Source organism: Camellia sinensis, chromosome 2 (genome assembly GCF_055761805.1).
Source record: "Camellia sinensis isolate YWXY chromosome 2, ASM5576180v1, whole genome shotgun sequence".
NCBI classification, from domain to species: Eukaryota; Viridiplantae; Streptophyta; class Magnoliopsida; order Ericales; family Theaceae; genus Camellia; species Camellia sinensis.
In genome coordinates, this window is record NC_138962.1 from 102,708,271 (window position 1) to 102,729,989 (window position 21,719).

Genomic DNA, 21,719 nt, shown 5'->3' on the forward strand with positions numbered 1-21,719 from the left:
GTCGATTTTTTTAATTTTTCTAATTTTTTTGATGAAAACAATTTTTGGCAATATTATTCATATAACTGACATGGTTAATAAACCAAAAGAGTTTCAGAGTCAGTCATTTTATTTTAACTGAAAGCAAGATAGATTAGAACTTATAGAATGGTTATTTAGTAACCAATTAGGCCTACCCTAGTTGGCCAACATACTTTCTTTAGGGCTTAGTCCCTAGGAAAATCATGAGTTCAATTCTTTTTAGAGGAGTTGAATTAAAAAAGTGCAACTATTTAGGTGTTTTGTCGAGGGGATGAGGTTTTCTCCTATGGGTATTAATCTAACAACTAACATTTGCCGATAAAAAAAAAAAAAAGGTTATTTAGTAGTGTGATGATCAAATACAAGGTGGTGAAAACAAAATTAGTTCCTACTGAAGGAAAGAGAGAAGAGGCATTTTACTACAAAACAAATCAACCTTAAAAGAGCAAGAGTCACAACATGAATCCACTAATGGAAATATATATATATATATATATATCAAAGGTAATTTGTGAGAGAAACTAAAGACAAAGGACAGAATTGAGACTAATGTATTTTCCTTTGCACAAAACCTAAATATATAGTAACCTATTTTTAGCATTGTATGCACTTATACAACTCTTTTCTAACTTACAATTATTATTATTATTATTGTACAATCGATAGAAGGGGGTAGAGAAAAGGGAAGTCACATTGCATAATAGTAAAACTTGAATGTAAGTATCATGCCCTCAACCACCTGAAAACCCTTTGTCTTTTTTAATTTACAATTTACAAGATCAAAAAAAGAGGGAATATATATATATATATATATTAATCCACTATTCAGTTGTTGAAAGGGAAAAGAACGTTGTATATGATGCCATTGGTTTTTTGAAAAAATTATACTAGTAGTTCCTTTAATTTTTTCATTGTATTAATTTGATTCCTGTAATTCCAATTACATTCAATTTTGTGCTTTAATTTTTCAATTTGTGTCATTTTGGTCTAAATTGACGCAAATACTCCAAAATGACCCCAAAAAAAATATGGGTTAGGTAAGATTAAGGAGCTTTAATATATTTTTGTGTTATTTTGGGAATGTAGGAGTATTTGAGCAGAGTGCAAACAGCTGCACCCAATTTTTATTGGGAAAGTAATTGAAAAGGTAACACTTTCATATATTTGAACATCCCAAATCTAGTACAGAAGCATGACAAACCATGGTTCACAAGTATGTAAATAAAAGTTGGGACCAAAACGGAAGTGAAAGTTACCTGAAGCATAAAAGAGGCAGCAATTTAAACAGCCAAACAACTTTTCACATTTTCTCAAATTTCTTCCCTCCTTTCTTCTTCTTTTTTTTTTTTGTTTTTTTTTCTCATTCATATCTGGTAATTTTGCATCCTCTAATGGAAAAACAAGGGTATGTTTTTTCAAGTGTTCAATTCTCACATGTGCATATAAGTACTCTTTGTTGAGTCTTCCCATAACAAACCTCCATATCATCGTGCAAAGTCACGAGCATCCTCAAAAACTTCCTGCAACATAAGGAAACAAATCCATAAGTTGATAAAAGATTGAAAGTAAGATACACGAAATGCAATTGTAGTGGAGATGAGTTTGATTTTTACCCGAGAGGGAATTCATCAAAAAGATGAGCTAGCAAATCATATCCAATTCTCACAACCTAATACGTTAAAGAAAATTGCATTTCAAATGATTGTCAAACAGATTAAGATATAAAATTACTCGGTAAATGCTATCATTTAAAAACAGGATATATATGTCTTCAAAAATTTGGTGATTGACAAAAATAACACAACCAAATTTCACTTTCGATTGAGAGCTGACATATACTAAATATTAAATCTAAATAGTAGCATTAATATTTAGGTTTGTAAATGTATCTGAACATTGAGAAAAATGTAAACCCGATTAGCAACATTTGCTGGTACAGAGGGTATTCTGTCTGCAACACGAGGCTATGCATTCCATTGAAGAAATGAAATTGGGCGTTCTGCTCAAGAAAATAAATTATCTGCATATACAAGGGTTCAAATTTCAATGAAGCATATTATATTCAAATAGAAGAAACAAATAAAGAAAGACACAAGTAAAGGACCAAACTTTGTGATTTCAATAACTACTTCTCTAAAGTCTTAGCTACTTTATCAGGTAAAAGATAAAATGATTTCTTCAGGTGTTCAATTCCCTTCTTGCAAATTACACACATAAAATGATTTCTTCAAGTGTACATTGCGAATGCAAAGTGAGATGAGTTTGATTTTTACCCCAGAACTCATCATAAAGATGAGCTGGTATCATCCCAACCTTTCATATCCGATTCCCACAACTTAATCTGTTAAAGAAAGTTGCATTTCAAGTCATTGTCAAACAGATTAAGATAAAATTCACTTGGAAAATGGTATCATTTAGGATAAATGTATTCAAGAACTTGATGATTCACAAAAACAGTATAACCAAATTCACTTTTGATTGAGAGTTGACATGTATTGAATCTAAATAGTAGTAGAAATATTTGGGTTTTTAAATGTATCTTTTAACATTGAGAAAAATATAAACCTGATTAGTAACATTTTAACATTTTCTCTTACGGAGGGTATTCTCTCTGCAACATGAGAATCTGTATTTTCTGCCGAAGAAAAGAAATTAATCGCAAATACAATGGTTGAAATTTCAAAGAAGCAAGTTATATTCTTATAGAAGAAACAAACAAGAAAATCTGAAAGTATATTTGGTGGAACATACAATATATACGAGCAACAATATTCACATATTACATTTAAGTGGTAAAGATAGTCCTACATAACCATCCAAATCATCCATATTCCAACAGGTCAATATTTCGCTCTTAATTATAACTCGATAAACACTGTTTATTATCAACACCTCCTGCCTCCCCTCCATTTCCCCAAACACACACAAAAACATACATAACAAAAAAAATAAATAACAAAAAACCACCCACAAAAGAAAAACAAAAGAGAATTATTTATCAAAAGAAGAAAACAAAACAAAAGTTGTCGATAGAATATTTGGATGAACATGACGGGATGGCTTTTTAAAAATAGTAGCATTGGTCCCTTTTAATTGAGGGTCCTAGGAGAAGACTGGAGAATCAGATAGGCCTAACCTTCAGCATTATTTTTATAAAGTGGCTACTCTCAATTTTGAACCTTCGTTCTTACACTCAGCACCCTGAACATTTACCTCTGCACCAAGCAATGCCCCAACGTTGGCTTTCAAAGCACCCAAGGCTGCAGGCAAGAGTTTCCTATGCATTCACAATGTACACTTGTTTCCTATGACAGAACATCCAGAAGTCAAGAGAATTTGCTTAATAACAAATAAAATGAAATTAGCAACCAAGAAAAATCTTTTTTAAATAAAAACACCAGTAAAGGATCAAACTTTATGATTCCTTTTACTATTAGTGTAAATTAAGCTACTCTATCAGGCAAAAGATGAAATGGTTTTTTTGAGGGTCCTGCTAATGATAGCCCTCAGGGTTGTCAATAAGAAGCACATAAGGCCAAAATATTTATAATCTCAATACATTTTTCACATATCTCAAAACATTTTTACATATTTTTATATACTTCTTACACATTTTATACATTTTTTAACACTAACAACAGCCCAAGGTTTTTTTTTTTTTTTTTTGCATTTTTCTTTCTTTAAAGGTCCCAAGAGATAGCATGGAGTTGCAGACAAATAGGCATTGATGCTTGCCTATTTGGCCATAATGGCATTTTTTAAAGCATCATACAAGCTTCCTTTGTAGTTACAGCTACAAAAAGATTTGGAAGCTGATATTCTACCTCGTATTTTTAGCATGAAAATTGATCACTTCATCAATGAATGGCAAATATAAGAATAAAATTTTAATGAATATGAACAATGAGCAATCCAAGCTGGTAAATGGCTAATGATAATGACTTCATTTTTTTGTTTTTGATAAATAAGACAATTTTATTAAAACAACATCAAGACAATGTCAAAGAATACAAGAACCAAAACAACCAACCAAACACTTAGCCATGAAGAGTGCCTACAAAATCTAGAAAAGAGTTCAGATCCAAAGCAACTCGCCCCGAGACCCAACTATACAAAATTTCCAAAAATCAGCTCTTCAAATAATATAATGACTTCAAATTTTTATTTTTATTTTTTAAAAAATATCCAATAATCTAGTAAAATAAATATATTTAAAGGAAAAGTCTCTCATCCCAAACATTTTTTTTTTTTCCATTTCATGTTTTGGGGTTTGCCAAAAGATTTTTGAATTTTATCAAAGATTAGAGAACCACCTTTTACTATTAAATGAATTTCCCCTTTTGATTTCTTCTTGTTCTTTGTATACTGCCCACTTCATGACGAGTTTAAACAGATCAACATGTAAATTTGAAGAAATGAAAAAAAATCTACTAGACTACATGGTATAACAATTTCAAAATAGTTTCATCTCTTTTTTCAATATATGCATTGGATTTGAAATCTAAATAATACTCTAAGTAGGGTAGGTGGCTTCTTAAACCTAAATCCCTCCAACTGCAACAGATTGCCCACATGGATTTTTGACCAGACTAGGTGGCTTCCTAACTGTCAAATGTAGTCTAGCATGCAAGGACAAAGGTTCAAAACACACCATGATACAAAGTTGTCCTTGCAAGGCATGTAAGTTTAAATGATCAAAAGTCTTGCTTAAGAAGAGTTTGCAGTGGGGAGGTTTTTCCAATTGTGGTTTGCGGAAATGGCTTCTCAATTTTCTTGATATATATATATATATATATATATCTTATTCATTGATCACTTATGAGAGTTTTCATCATGATTAGATAAAAGCAAATCAATAAAACAGACAGTGAAATACATCCTAAAGTTTGTTTCCACAACAACAAATGCTGGAGAACAATAAGGTAATAACAACAATAGTTAGTAGATTACATATCCTTTCTAATATTTTTTTACCTGCATAACACTGATAAAATATAGAAAAGTACATTTTTACAAAGCTGGAAAAAAAATCACATAGTATTCAAAGTCACAACTGAGTCAGGAAGTTGTCCTCTCCAGGGAAAAAAATAAAAAGTGAAAAAAAAAAATCAGCATTTGAACAGAGAACTAATACAAATTATTGAACCAATTAATTTGTAGTCATTAGACACATTATGCAGCCAATCCACTATATGTCAACATTTCAAATGTTGATGTAACAAATTGTTATTCCAAAATATATTCCATGTTGTCATAACTATGCTGTCTCTGGCAGACTGGCATTGTTTTATGTTGATGAAATTGCAAAAAAAACTTATGTCTTAGTGATAATGATGAGATGGAGATCACACAGCATATACTGACCCATAAAATAAAACTGCAAAAATTAGAAACGATTGAAATTTGCGCTTTTATGATTGGTTGAAAAGCACACATTTCAATCATTTACAACAAACTAGAACTTTCTTGTGATAAGGCCCCAAAGAATTAGAAAGTAAACCCTCGGTTCTGATAAAAATCTTAGACGATATTAGTATTGAGAAATAAACAAATAAAAATGGAACTTGATTGGATAAGAGAGGTGCTTACATTAATGACCTTCCCCTCTTTTACCTACTAAACTCCCTAACCAAGTCCTTTGATTGTAACGGATTAGATCCTAAATTAAATGGAGTTAAATGGTTTCCTACCTTCCCATAAAAAATAGGTGGCAGCTCTTTTATGAAAATCGATCTATTTTGGCAACTTGTGGGCCAACGATACTATGAGATAAACGATTTGTTGTCATTATAGATCTTGATGGTTCATACTCAATTTTGAGATAGTCTAATCCGACATGTGGGTGCGTCGAAATATGTGGTATCCACAGGAGGTCAGTGTAATTATATAACAAATATAAGATTATTAATTGTATTTTCTTCAAACCTCAAAGAGATGAGTAAATTTACCCTTATGTACATATTTTGAAAAAAAAAATGCTTAAAATATAAAATATATAGATCAAAATCATGTGTACCTAAAATATACTCTTGGCCTTTGTCTTTGCCTTGTTTACATTTGCCTTACGTCTATTGGTAAATAAGGTAAAAGTAAAAGGCACTAGTAGACACAAGATGACATGTGCTCAAAATGGCATGAAATTTGTTCAAGACACTAAAAACTTCATGACGATCAAGACCCATCAGTCTTGAATGGCCTACAATGGATTTTGGGCGAATTCCAAAATTTAGGCCTTTAGTTTCGCGATTTTTCATTTTTAGAAGTAATTGATTCGTCTATAACTTGGTCTATACGAATATGATTTTGCCTTGATTTTTTCTAGTATATTTCCTTTTTTGGTAATTTTTATTTTATTTTATCTGATTTCGGTTTGGTTAGCAAGTAATTAACCTAGGATTTAGTTTACCTTTTTTTCTTTAGGTATTCTCTAGCATAAATTGACATGTATGCCTTAGGGCAAATGAGTTTTATTTTGAAGAATTAGTATTATTACAAGAGAGACTATCTTTTTCTTTTTTTTTTGTCTAATCCGTGGTTGTTCAAGTGTTCGAGTGTTCATTCCATTACCTTCCTTGCATCACCATTCTTTTCTTTATCTCTTTTTCACTCATTTATCCTACACATGTCAATAGGCATAACTGCCTACACCATAACTACCTTTGTAATACCCCCAACTTTTCAAAATATAATTATTTTGGTATTTAAATTTGGTTATTGAAATTTTTTATTAATGAAATATAAATTGGACATAATTTTGTGAATTTGCAAAACATGCTAGGAAATTTCATAGTTTTTGTAAGTTTCAAATAATGATGGCAATTTTGTTATTTTTCAAATTTAATAATAATAAATGAATATTTATATTTTAAATTACAATTTGAGACTATTTACTATAGTTTTTGCTCTTGAATTGCCTTGCTCGTCAATTTTATAACTACTATGACACCAGTTACACTTCTACAAAGAAATTTTGGTCTACCACAGAAGGAGGATATCTTTTTATCCACAAAAGAAAACATGCCTTTATAAAGGGTGGCAAGTAATTAAGTAAGGAGCAAAAGCCATGGCTTGGCCATCTTGAAGGCATAAGGCCAATGGAAGGTATTCCTTAGTAATTTTGAAGCCAGGAACACAAAAAATGAATTAGCAGAGCCAAACTAAGTAAAAGGCAGCTCTTTCTTGGTCATTGACAGGGGTGTTTCTTTTGCCTTTGTATTTTTTAATAAACTCAGTGTAACTCATGTTAGTGTTAAGGGTGAAAGTTACTAGTGGGGGTTCTAGTAAAGCACTGATTTCTAATCCTAGAATGGGGAGTCCAATTAAATAGGCTACGTCTAGGATGGTTGGAGATATCACACCAAACTGTAGGAGCATTGAGTTGCAAGATTGTGACCAGAAACAGGCAGCAACAACAATTAACCACTTATTCCTATCAAATTTGAGGGTCGACAAATGAATTACCTCACTAATGCCTCGATGTTTCCATACATCTGAGTCATAAGCTTCAATTCGTTTGGCCCAGCTTTGTCAAGAAGAATCTAGTTGTCTCCATGATCTAAGAGGGTTTTTGTTGTTGTCCCAATTTACCCAATTGAATTTTGGTTGGTTGAGAAGTAGAGTTTCGCCATTAGCAAGTGGGTAGTATGGAGTTAGTTCATCTAGGAAATAGGTTGTAAAGGTAGATCCTAAGGTTGCTTTGGCTCTGGTGGTGGTACTTGGAATCAAAGTTAAGTCCAGCATTAGAGAGCTGGTAATTTCCCTACTGGTTTTGGGGAATCTAAGATGTTCATCATTGGTTTCATCTTCTTTCATGGATTTCAAGAGCCATTGTTTAGAGTTTTAAGTTGTTTGGTGTTCTGATATGGGAGTTTCGAAAGAAAGAGAGAAGATTGAAGTGAGGTGAAGTTGGAAGGTTTAAGCTTTTATAGCTTATGGTGGGCCCAGTGTTTGGATTTGTTCGAATTAAGTATATTATTTATCTTGCCCAGAAATGGATTTGTTTAAGTTAAAAATCATTATTATTTATTTAACTTAAATAAAGGGGTATTGTTTACACCCATTTTTGTGAAATTTCTATCGACAGGTGTATCAATCAGATGATGACACATGGAAGAGTCAAAGTGAAAGTCTTTCATCAGTCAAAGGGACAGGTGGCATGAAAAGGTTGAGCACGTGCATAGAATGATTCAAGTGATGGAGCAGTTATCAGGCTAAGTTATGAACTTAGTGGGTTGTTTTCAAAAAGGAATATGTACGAGATGGAAGGCGTTACCCTGTCGATGTGGTGCTCAAAGTGTTAAGGGACATGTGGCAACATGGAGGAGAGATGGTTTGACAGGAAGATTTGAAGGCTTGGTAGAGTTTGAAGACTTAGAAGTGAGGAGGCAGTTACTATAGCGACCCCGGTCTTTTTCCATCTGATTATTGTATCCGGACTTAGGTTCCGTAGATTCTGTCATTGTATATTGTTGTTGTTGTCTTTTTTTTTCTCATTTGGAATTATAGGATGTGTTGGGCAGGTTTGTTTCAGGTTGGTTGGGTTTAGAAACCAAGTCTTGCTGTCCAGGTTTTTGGTTGTTCGCTCGAGCGAGTAGTTTGTTGCTCGAGCGAGATGTCTTTTTGGTTCTTCGCTCGAGCTGGGGTTTGGTCGCTCGAGCGAGAGTTGGCGTCCAGTATGGACCTGTAGCTTTGCATTCTTGGCTCGAGCGAGTTTTTCTTCGCCCGAGCGAGTTAGTTCATCCTTCGCTCGAGCTATAGTTCCTTCGCTCGAGCGTGTGTCTGGTTACAGACCTGAGGGTTTGAGTTCTTCGCTCGATCGAGCTTTCTTTCGCTCGAGCGAGCTTTTGGGTTGTTGGCTCGAGCAAGGATTCCTTGGCTCGAGCGTGGTTTCTCTGTGTCTGATCGCTCGAGCGACCTAGTCTTCGCTCGAGCGAGCTTGTCCAGTTTATATACACAGCAGCGGGATTTGATCAGTCTTTTTCATCTCATTTTGATTCCAAACCCTAGGTCCGACTTCTCTTTCTCTCTACTCACCTTCTCTCTTAGATTTGATCCATTTAGGGAGTGTTTCTACCCTAGATCCTTCATTAAAAAGATAGAGTGAGTTGAGGGCTTCCATTTAATCTGAATAGTTGGCGATTTGGAGCACTTTGGTATTTGGGGTATCATCTCTGTCTTCTCCTTTTGGGTTGTTTTCTTCAAGGTAGGGATTTCCTACTCCATTTTATAGGTTTTGCTCTAAGTTTTGGTATTTTGATGTGTTGGGTTACTTTGGTATTTTTTTGGGAAAACTCTGGTTGTAATATTAAAATTAATTTGTATAATTAATTTAAGGGAATTGGGGAATATGGCTAAATTCATTGTATTGGAGAAATTATTGAGTAAATGGTGTAGTTGGTTAGTTTAATCACTCACCTATGAAAATGTTGGAATTATGTTAGTTGATACATTTATTTCCTGTTTAGAAATAACTGTTTTGGGCTATCGGTGGAGGATAGTCGTGATTGTTGTAGACATTGCATGTGGATTAGGAATAACTGAAACTAATCACATTGGTTAAGTCATTAACTTTGACTATTGCATTGATACAGAAAATACGTGTATTGATTGAGCATTGCATTTGCATACATTGTTTTGTGTGGGAGGAGATAGGGGATGTACTCCACGGTTTAGGGGAAGATAGGGGATGGACCTCTAAACCGGATTTTGTTTGGGAGGAGATAGGAGATGGACTCCATTAGCATCACTTTTATGTGTGCTTATTATATTGAAGTGTTTTTATTGATACAGCACTAAAATGTGTATCAATCTGGAAGTATGAAGTGTTGTGAATTGAGCTTGAGTCTCATTTGTTTGTTGATATTGGAAGGATGTGAATATGGTATATGTAATTCACTGTTGTAGGTTGGCCAGGTTCTGAGCCATGTTGATAAAATTGGAAAGTAAATTGTATCTTAGACAATAGTGTCATGAGACTGTAAAATGAAGTGGTTGATTATCTTGGTTAACCATCTGTCAAATACTATTGCTTTATTCATTGCTTATATGTGGTTTAGTATATTTCTACTGGGCTGTGGCTCACCCTTTATGGGAACATCATTTTCAGGTTCAGGTGATAAACTACCTCCAAGGACTTAGCTTGGGAGGGTTTGGCTTCTGAATTGAAGAAGACTACTTTTAGTTAATAGTTGTCATTTATTAGTACATGTAAACATTCAAGCCTAGGGCTTTTCTTGTATTGAGATTAGAACTTATATTTTTGAATCCAAGTGTTGGCTTGGAAAGATGTAAGCCTGCAGGGCATTTTATTCGATGTTACATGTAATGTTTTATTTAGTAATACTCTGATGAATGAATTAATAAATTGTCTTCTTTAAATAATGCATGTCAATGATATATAATGGGTTAATTTTGAGGGCGTTACAGTTACCATGGCAGTTGGCAATTGCAGTTGCAGATTCGAATAAGTCATGCAATCATGGGCTAAGAAAAGAGGAAGAAGATATAAGAGCCAAGGATTTGGTAGAAAGGAGATCATCAACAACACAAGAACTTAGATTATATCTAAGAGTAGTTCTTTCGATTTAGGAGTTGTTTTCTCTGTAACTTGTAACCTTTATGAACTTTGGTGGTTTCATTATGGAATTACCTATTGTTTATTTTGTTTACTTTTTCTATTGTAATTTTGTTCCAAAGAAGTCCTCATTCTTTTAAGACATTTAAATCAAAAGCACGGTTGTTTGGTTTCTTTGTTTGATTGTTTGTTTAAATTGTTGTTCAATTTCTGTCGATTGGGAGTGAGCATAATGTTTACTAACACATTCTTCGAAAAAGGACTTCCAACTTGGATCTTTAGGTGGTGATACTAATTACAAACGCAATGGAGATGTGTTGTTGTGACTGTCACACTATGTAATTGTATTATTAAGTGTCAATGGCACCATGAAACATGTTTTTCACAATTTTCCTGTGCAGAGGTTGTTAGATGGACTTGCGACATAGACCAGAAGATTTAAAAATGCAGGTTTTAAATTTAGATTGGATTTAAGTGTTATTTTCGTTGTGATGTTTTCTCTGTTCTTGAACACTAATCCCTTTTAGTAAAGGTAATGAAGGCTAGAAGAGTAGTTTTACTTTCTTTCTTTTTGTGTGTTATTTGAAATGATTGTAATATTCTCAAATTGGAAAATTCTTTTTACACACTACTAAAAACAACATAGGGGGTGTAGTCTACCCATTCAAATATTTTATATATAAAACCACAAAATACTCTTCACGCACCATCATCACATATAGACATATAAACATCCAAAATAAATTGGTTTTGAAGATTTGGGGCGTGTTTGGTTTGTTTTTGAGAGAGTGATTTTCAAAAAAATATTTGGAGAGAGAATTTAGGAATTTTTTTAGTTTGTTTGGTTGTATATTTTGAAAGTAGTTTTGAAGTTTGGGATGATTTGCTATTTTGTTGTAATTGAATAGTTGTGTGTGAGAGAAAAAAGTGATTGAAAAGGAGAGATGAGAGAGAGAATGATTAATTGATGTGTAAGAGAGAGAGTGATTTTGAAAAATTTTTGAGAAAAACCACAAACCAAACAAAATTTTGAATTTTTTTTTTAAAAACAACTCTCCCAAAATCAAACCAAACAAGCCCTTAGGGTTTAAGAATATGGAAATCAATTGGTTTTAAGGTTTAAGTACATTAAAATCAATTGGTTTGGAAGATTTAGTATTTAAAAATATTGAAATCAATTGGTTTTAGGGTTTAAGAACATGGAAATCAATTGGTTTTGAAGATTTAGGGTTTAAAAATATTGAAATCAATTAGTTTTGAAGATTTACACACCATGGATGACACTGAGATTGTTGATTTCGAACAATGCAACAATAAAAATGTCAATTTAATACTTAGGTTATTGATTTTTTGTTTATCTCATTTGTATAATCGTCAGGAATATGACTTTGTTCGTCACGTGTTCGGATAATCAGAGTTGAACTTTTATAATGTTTGATTATTTTTACTCGAACAAAACAGTTTTGTTCAAATTATTAACGTTGACCAAATTACAAATGTTCTTACATAAAAAATTGAACATTTTAATTCCTTAAGAATTTCATTTCTTAAATTTAATTTATTTTTAGTATAATTTCTTTTCTTTTTTAAAGTAGATGTATTCAATAATAATAATAATAATAACAACATATAAAATTTAATATATGTTCAACATAATAAGTTTAAACGAATTGAAATTGTACAGCATATCAAGTATGAACGTATTTATTTTATTCAATATAAATATTTTGAACATATTCAATTTGTTCAATTTTTTGTTTTTCTACGATGATATTGTATCTCCACCCAATTAGATAATCTTGAATTGCCATACCTATGGATGGTAAGTCGGTCCAACAAATTGTGAGGCCTTATCATGTTAAGTATATCACCCTCAATTTTGTCATTCTGTGGATTATGAGAGTCATTCCATTCTAGTGATAACTCTTTTAACTTCTCTTCTTAGATATTAAATTTGCATCCCTTACATCCTTAGCAGAACTTGCATTCTCCAATTTTGATATTTGTGTTACCCTACAAATGTGTGATAAGTTTACCAACTCTCCTATTCTATACCCAGTACATTTACCCACGATAAAATTTGACAACGTTTGTAGCTTTATTTACCTATCTGTAGCAGCATCTTTTCTAATGATAGAATATTCGCACTAGTCATATCAAAACGGCATAGGTTCACCAGGTTTCCCATGTCTATAGGTAACTTTTCAAGTTTTTCACAAAATTTCAAGAACAAGACTTGTAAATTGTAAAGAGTTACCACCGACTTAGGCAGCTTTCTAATCTGAGAATGGGATACATTGCGGTAACGTAGATGCCTTAGATCTCCAATGGAATTTGTTAGTTCATCTATCCCAGAACTACACAAACGCAACTCACGTAAGCACTTTAATATTGGCAACAAATCATGAAGCAAGTACCTTATTATGGGGGTGTTTGGGAAGAAAAAAAATAGCCTAATTTAGGCTAAAAATCACAAAAAGACAAAATAGGCTAAAATAGCTAATAAGACAAAATATCACATCAAACCCATAATCATTTCACTTTTTCTCTCACAAACATCACATCCAACCACAAAAAAATCCAATCATCTTCCCAAACACAAAAATTTTAGCCTACTAAAATAGCCAACTAAAATAGCCACTTCCCAAACGAGGCCTATGTAGTTCCTCCTACACGGTGATAACTCTAAGAAGGTTCGTAAGCATCTGGCATCATCGAAAATTTTGAACTTTTTGATTCCGTCATATTTGCTAGCAACACAAGATGAATGTCAAGCTTTATTTGAAATTTTCTTCTTCTTGTCATCCTCTAAATTATTCTTCAACCAAAAATAGATGTCCTCTGCAATTGCTCGAGCCAAATCATTGATGAGGTCATGCATTATGAATTGCAATTCATTATGACTTAACGATTGAAAAAACCCTAAATTTCCCTAATTCAACACCATCGTCGTCCTCAAACCATAGATTATCCAAGTCCTTACCCAAATCAACGGCTCTTTCTGCCTCTGTACAACCACCATCGACGATCATAGTCTCGACGCCGTTGACGACGTCGATTTGAGGTAGAGAGTCCTTCGTAAGGGTATAGAAGTCCTCATGGGACGTAGTCTCATCTCTCGAACTCTCTGACGAAGACACCATGACGATCACGGTGGGGGAGGGGCTCCGATGATTGCGATTCGGCAAAGAAGATCGACGATTTAGTAGAGAAAGGAGAATTAGGGCATGGTCGAAGAACAAGGCCATTTCCTTGAATAAGCCAAATTATCAATTCAATTCCCAAACTAAGCCTAGTTTTGAAAGAATTTTTAAAATGGGCTAAAACGTGGTTCACAACCACGCTTTCAACGTCTGTGTGTCTGTCTCGTGTGAAAATTGGGAAGTCTTAAAAGTGTGATTACAAAACGCGCTTTTAATTAATAAAGCGCGGTTACAAAAGGCGTTTTTAATTAAATTTTTTTTCTTCTAAAATCGCTTTTCTGAACCACGCTTTTAACTTACATTTTTTTGCTTCTGAAAGCGCGGTTGTGAACCACGCTTTTAACCAAAAAAAAATTTCTTCTGAAATCGTGGTTATGAACCACGCTTTTATCTTAAATTTTTTTTCTTCTGAAAACGTGGTTATGAACCACGCTTTTTGGCTAAAAAAAATTTCTTCTGAAAGCGTGTTTGTGAACCACACTTTTTACATAAACTGCACCAATTATTTAGTTTCAGTTTAACTGAGCTCTGAAGAAGAAATTTTTTTTTTTTTGGTTTTATTTTTTTTGTTTCTGTTGTCATTGTTTTGTTGATAATGTATTTCAGAATAATTTTTTGGGTTAAAATTGTTTTACTAAAACCGTTCTCATGTTAATTTTTTTTTCTTTTCTTTTGTCTTTATTTTGGGTTAGAAGTGTAATTCAGAATTTTTTCTTGGCTTTACTAAAGTAAATTTATTTTGTTTTTTCTTGTGTTTGTTTTGGGTTAGAAAGTGATAATGTAATTCATAAATTTTTTGAGCTTTAGTAAAGCCGTTTTGATGTAAATTTTTTTTTATTTTATTTTCTCTTTGTTTTGGGTTAGAAGGTGTTATTCAGTAATTTGTTTGGGCTTTAATAAAACTGTTTTCATTTAAATATATATATTTTTTCTTTTGTCTTTGTTTTGGGTTAGAATGTGATAATGTAATTCATAAATTTTTTGAGCTTTAGTAAAGCCGTTTTGATGTAAATTTTTTTTTATTTTATTTTCTCTTTGTTTTGGGTTAGAAGGTGTTGTTTAGTAATTTGTTTGGGCTTTAATAAAACCGTTTTTATTTAAATATATATATTTTTTCTTTTGTCTTTGTTTTGGGTTAGAATGTGATAATGTAATTCAGAAATTTCTTTTCGCTTTACTAAAGCCATTTTCATGTAAAGTTTTTTATTTTTTATTTTTTTCTCTTGTCTTTGTTTTGGGTTAAAAGGTGTTATGCAGAAATTTGTTTTGGCTTTACTAAAGCCGTTTCATTTAAATAATTTTTTTTTTCTGTTGTCTTTGTTTTGGGTTAAAAAGTGATAATGTAATTCATAAAACCTTGAGGAAAAAACACATAAGTCTCCCACAAAAATACATAGGTAGTACAGACATAAGTCTCCGACAATAATACATTCTGGACACCATGAACTGAACACACAATACATACATAAACATAATAGTTAGACAGACAAATATTAGCCAGACAATCTGACAAACTCATTACAGAAACACTTAGTCTAACACAGACATTACATATTAATGCATGACCTAATATTGCCAAAGTGTAGACATTAACACCTAATTCGCGCTTAAATCGGTAGGTGGCTCAGAGTCTGAATAATCCGAAAGCTCAGCGTCAGAGACAAGCTCAGGATCCTCCATGATACCCTTAATAGCCACAACATTTGGTTATGTTCTGTTCTTCTGGGCATCCTTCTTAACTATGTATAGCTGCATATCGCGGGCTAACCTACGGCACATTTGAGAAATCTCACGTTGTAGTCTTTCATATAGTCGATCAACATTATCAGAATCTTCTTTTTGGATCTCAACAGAACGTGCTTTTGGCACCTTCAGTCGATTTTCCCGACATAATCTTTCCATTTGCACTCGCTCTATAAACAGTGCGGGCCACTTTAGAAGTCTAGCGTCTGCTAAACCATATCCTATTTGATTATCTGATGGATCTATACATGAACCTCCTTGAACTGGATAATACTTGGGCATCAAAAATTGTCGTTTCCCAAACCTATCACGATAACCACAAGCATAATCTAAAATAGGCATTCCCACTCCCTCCCATGAATCGTCTTCAGCATCGCTACGTCCTCTTCCCCCTCCTCGTCGTGAACTGTCACCCCTTTGCAAGTTCCTACCACCTCTGCAATTCCCACTCCCTCCCATGAACCATGTAGCCATGCTAATTTTTTAAAACAAATGAATGATAATTTCGTAGGGCGAAATGGGTTGTAAGGTTGTGTCTTCACCTTTAGTCGTTTATATAGTTGGTTATGAACAGCTTTAGAAAGATGGCCCTGCATGACAATCCCACATATACGAACAAGGTATGAGTTGTCACTAGAATGAAAAAACAGAGAAAAGCAAATACTGTGTACCAAAGTCACGTGATTTGACAATCCATCTGCATATACCGACAAAGTAAGGGCATGCTCACTGTAAGGTAAATAAGTTAATTCACTGTTGGAATGTGACTTTCTGAATTGAGAATCACTGTAATAAAAAAATCAAGCAAAAAATCGATAAAACCAAAGCCTGTGCACCAAGTCACATGACTTGACAATCCATCTGCATATACCGAGAAAATAAGGGCATGCTCACTGTAAGGTAAATCAGTGAATTCACTGTTGCCATGTGACTTTATGAATTGAGAATCCCACATATATCAATAAGAGATGAGTTGTCACTGTAATAAAAAAATCGAGCAAAAAATCGAGAAAACCAAAGCCTGTGCACCGAGTCACATGATTTGACAATCCATCTGCATATACCGGGAAAATAAGGGCATGCTCACTGTAAGGTAAATCAGTGAATTCACTGTTGTCAAGTGACTTTATGAATTGAGAATCCCACATATATCAAATTGGTGTTGAGTTGTCACTGTAATAAAAAAATCGAGCAAAAAATAGAGAAAACCAAAGCCTATACACCAAGTCACATGACTTGACAATCCATCAGCATATACCGAGAAAATAAGGGCATGCTCACTGTAAGGTAAATCAGTGAATTCACTGTTGTCATGTGACTTTCTGAATTGAGAATCCCACATATATTAATAAGAAATAAGTTGTCACTGTGTGCTGAAAAATCGAGGAAAAAATCGAGAAAACCAAAGCATGTGCACCAAGTCACATGACTTGACAATCCATCTGCATATACGGACAAAATAATGGCATGCTCACTGTAAGGTAAATCAGTGAATTCACTGTTGCCATGTGACTTTCTGAATTAAGACTGTAATAAAAAAATGAAGCTTATGTAGGCAATGTTGTGTTTCACTTAGCCATGCATCATTCGTTGTTACTACCAAACGTTCGTGTATTTCATTGAAAAGTATGACTATTTGAATTATTTGTTGTCATTTGGGTACAAGTCAAGTTTCTTACATTTTTGGCCTTGCGTTGATTGCTATTCTATACTAAGAGAATCGTCAATTTCTTGAAAAAGGCGCAGAAAACAATCTGTTTGTGTATAATTAATTGTAAATAGTGATTTTGACAAGCAAATCAAGTAAAACCAATTGGGTTTTAAATTTAGTTCCCCAACTGGACCAACCACTTGGCTTTGAGCTTGTTTGTCTAGCGCCCCAAGTTTAGTTATCTGTCAACCTCCCATTCCTTACCAAAGTCATCATTTTGACTGGACTTCCAGGAATTGGAAGGCAACTCTTTCTTCTTTATTGATGGAGATTGAAATTCTTTACGTACAGGATCCCTATTTCACGAGCCCCAGTTAAGGGAAGCTTTTCACCGAGCTACCTGTTTTGTTTTATGTGTTGTTGAAGGCGGTAGTTCGTTTGTATGAACTTTATTAGTCCCCCAACTGGACCAACCACTTGGCTTTGAGCTTGTTTTTCCAGCCCCCCAAGTTTAGTTATCTGTCAACTCCCCATTCCTTACCAGAGTCATCATTTTGACTGGACTTCCAAGAATTGGAAGGCGACTCTTTCTTCTTTTCTGATGGAGATTGGCATTCTATAGCGACCCCGGTCTTTTCCCATTTGACTATTGTGTCCGGACATAGGTTCCGTAGATCCTGTCAGTGTATGATGATTGTTGTTGTCCCTTATTTTCTCATTTGGAGTTATAGGATGTGTTGGGAAGTTTTGTTTCAGGTTGGTTGGGTTTAGAAACCAAATGTTGCTGTCCAGGTTTTTGGTTCTTCGCTCGAGCGAGGAGTTGGTCGCTCGAGCGAGAGGTGGCGTCCAGTATGGACCTGTAGCTTTGCATTCTTGGCTCGAGCGAGCTTTTCTTCGCTCGAGCGAGTTAGTTTGTTCTTCGCTCGAGCAATAGTTCCTTCGCTCGAGCGTGAGTCTGGTTTCAGACCTGAGGGTTTGAGTTCTTCGCTCGATCGAGCTTTCTTTCGCTCGAGCGAGCTTTTGGGTTGTTCGCTCGAGCAAGGCTTCCTTGGCTCGAGCGTATATTCTCTGTGTCTGGTCGCTCGAGCGACCAAGTATTCGCTCGAGCGAGCCTGTCCAGTTTAAATACACAGCAGCGGGATTTGATCAGTCTTTTTCCTATTCTTTTGATTTCAAACCCTAAGGTTCGACCTCTCTCTCTCCCTACTCACCTTCTCTCTTAGGTTTGATCTGTTTAGAGAGTGTTTCAACCCTAGTTGCTTTATTAAAAAGATAGAGGGAGTCGAGAGCTTCCATTTAATCTGGACATTTGGCAATTTGGAGCATTTTGGTCTTTGGGCACTCATCTCTGTCTTTACCATTTGGGTTGTTTTCTCTGAGGTAGGGATTTCCTACTCCATTTTATAGGTTATGTTCTAAGTTTTGGTATTTTAATATGTTGGGAATACTTTGGTAAATTTTGGGAAAAACCCTAGTTGAATTATTGAATTGATTTGTAAAAGTAATTCATGGAATTGGGAAAAGATGGTTAAATTCATGGAATTGGGGAATTCATTGATTAAATGGCATAATTGGATAGTTTGAATAATTTGTCTATTGGATTGTAGACATTGCATGTGGATTAGGAATAACTGAAACTAATCACATTAATTAAGTCATAAATTTTGACTATTGCATTGATTCAGAAAATACGTGTATTGATTGAGCATTGCATTTGCATACATTGTTTTGTGTGTGGGAGGAGATAGGGGATGTACTCCACGGTTTAGGGGAAGATAGGGGATGGACCTCTAAACCGGATTTTGTTTGGGAGGAGATAGGGGATGGACTCCATTAGCATCACTTTTATGTGTGCTTATTTATATAGAAGTGTTTTATTGATACAGCACTAAAATGTGTATCAATCTGGAAGTATGAAGTGTTTTGATCTGAGCTTGAGACTCATTTGTTTGTTGATATTGGAAGGATGTGAATATGATATATGTAATTCACTGTTGTAAGTTTGGCCAGGTTCTGAGCCATGTTGATAAAATTGGAAAGTAAAACGTATCTTAGGCAATAGTGTCATGAGACTGTAAATGAAGTTATTGATTATCTTGGTTAACCATCTGTTGAATGCTATTGCTTTATTCATTGCTTATATGTGGTTTAGTATATTTCTACTGGGCTGTGGCTCACCCTTTATGGGAACATCATTTTCAGGTTCAGGTGATAAGTTACCTCCAAGGACTTAGCTTGGGAGGGTTTGGGCTTCTGGATTTTCAAGAAGATTATCTTTAGTTGATTGTTTTTAGTTATTAATACATGTAAACATTCAAGCCTAGGGCTTTCCTTGTAATGAGTTAGAACTCATATTTTTTTTGTGTCCAAGTGTTGGCTTGGAAAGATGTAAGCCTGTTGGGCAATTTGTCTGATGTTACATGTAATGCTTTTACTTAGTAATACTCTGATGAATGAATTAATAAAATGTTTTCATTAAATAATGCATGTCAATGATATATATAATGGGTTTATTTTGAGGGCGTTACACATTCTTTACGTACAGGATCCCAATTTCACGAGCCCCAGTTAAGGGAAGCTTTTCACCGATTTACCTGTTTTGTTTTATGTGTTGTTGAAGGCGGTAGTTCGTTGGTATGAACTTTATTAGTCCCCCAACTGGACCAACCACTTGGCTTTGAGCTTGTTTGTCCAGCCCCCCAAGTTTAGTTATCTGTCAACTCCATATTCCTTACCAGAGTCATCATTTTGACTGGACTTCCAGGAATTGGAAGGCGACTCTTTTTTCTTTTCTGATGGAGATTGAAATTCCTTACGTATAGGATCCCTATTTCATGAGCCCCAGTTAAGGGAAGCTTTTCACCGAGCTACCTGTTTTGTTTTATGTGTTGTTGAAGGCGGTAGTTCGTTTGTATGAACTTTATTAGTCCCCCAACTGGACCAACCACTTGGCTTTGAGCTTGTTTGTCCAGCCCCCCAAGTTTAGTTATCTGTCAACCCCTCATTCCTTACCAGAGTCATCATTTTGACTAGACTTCTAGGAATTGGAAGGCGACACTTTCTTCTTTCCTGATGGAGATTGACATTCTTTACGTACAGGATCCCTATTTCACGAGCCCCAGTTAAGGGAAGCTTTTCACCGAGCTACCTGTTCTGTTTTATGTGTTTTAAGTATTCACATAATTCAACATACATTAATCCAGAACATTCATTAACTCATTGCAATTCAATAAAGAAAGTCATGAACTAATAAATGTGCAGTTATAAATGTAGTTATTTCATAAACTTCAGGTTCATAAAACAAATACTTGAAATACATCCGTACGTTAGATAAATAACAGCATTGTCTTACACTCCAGTAACGAAGATATGAGACAACATACAAACATATACAAAAGATAAAGGTGTTTGATTTCTCATTCCTCATCTGACATGTAGTAGTCAGAGAGATATTTTTCATTTTTTAAGACATTATTTCGCTCAATCACTGTCAAATCTCTGTTGCTTGCTTCTGCCATTTCGGTGGCTAGCTGAAGCATGAAATGTCGACATCTCCGCATCAACATTCTGTTGTTCTCCTTCTTAATTTTGCTAACAGCTTTTTCATAGTCACTCACATTTCGTCTAGCCATGGTCAATGAACGCCGATGAGGTACCGGTGCCCCAAAGTTACGTAGATCATTAAACAATCCTTCTTTCTCCGTTACCCTGAACGCCCATTCTGCTCGGATACCAGCATAATAATCATTCGGACTCGAGTACTTTTTGCTCTTGTAGTCATAAGTAAATGGAGGTAGCAGCCACATTTTCGGATTTCTTTGCCAGCGTGAACTTCCTGCACCTCTTGAAGACATTGTTCATAAAATAAACAAACAAATAATAATAGTAATTGTAGATATATTACTATTGTTATGACTTGAACAAACATCATACTGGGGGTGTCGCTATTTATAGACATCATATTGAGGGTTAACTAGTGACAATCTAGTGACGATAATGCATGCTAGGGCACTATGGAAGAAGTGATACCCGTGATATTATTTTATGTTATTCATTTCATGCAATCCTGAGTACCCGTGACTTTGTGTACCTGTGATGTAGTCACGGACGTGGTTGTTAGATAAAATCATAATTGTAGGCCAGAGGATGACAATGTAATCCCTTCATATTCGAGCAGTGAGTTGTCAAATAAAACATGCAGTGAGTTGTCACATCGCCACATGAAACTATTTTTTCATGCTTACTTTTTTAATACAGTAAGTAGTCACTTGGAATTAACGATTTCAGTACAAATTGGTGTTTTTAAAAAATTATAAATAAAATTAAATGCTTAAATTTTCTTTGTTTTAAAGTAATATTCTTCATAAACAACTATGAAACAGAGTGCAAGTAAATACACAACCGTCCAACTCACTTTGACCTACAAAACTATTGTTGTTTTTTTCACCGAAATAATAAAATGGTCACCTGATATGTAAACACGATTGGAACTTTTCAGCCTATATTTTATCTTATTTTCACTTAATGA

The 21,719-nt window shown here is 34.3% G+C and overlaps 2 long non-coding RNA genes across 2 annotated transcripts; both read right to left on the reverse strand.

Annotated features, from left to right (window-relative positions):
* Positions 1–1,160: 1,160 nt before the first annotated feature.
* On the reverse strand, positions 1,161–7,032 carry LOC114324100 (uncharacterized). Its single transcript, XR_003651479.2, has 2 exons — positions 1,635–7,032; positions 1,161–1,541 (listed from the first exon to the last, which is right to left on the reverse strand). It is a non-coding gene; the product is annotated as an uncharacterized LOC114324100 (long non-coding RNA).
* A 6,272-nt stretch (positions 7,033–13,304) lies between these two features.
* Positions 13,305–13,877, reverse strand: LOC145820236 (uncharacterized). Its single transcript, XR_014361420.1, has 2 exons — positions 13,578–13,877; positions 13,305–13,435 (listed from the first exon to the last, which is right to left on the reverse strand). It is a non-coding gene; the product is annotated as an uncharacterized LOC145820236 (long non-coding RNA).
* Positions 13,878–21,719: the final 7,842 nt, after the last annotated feature.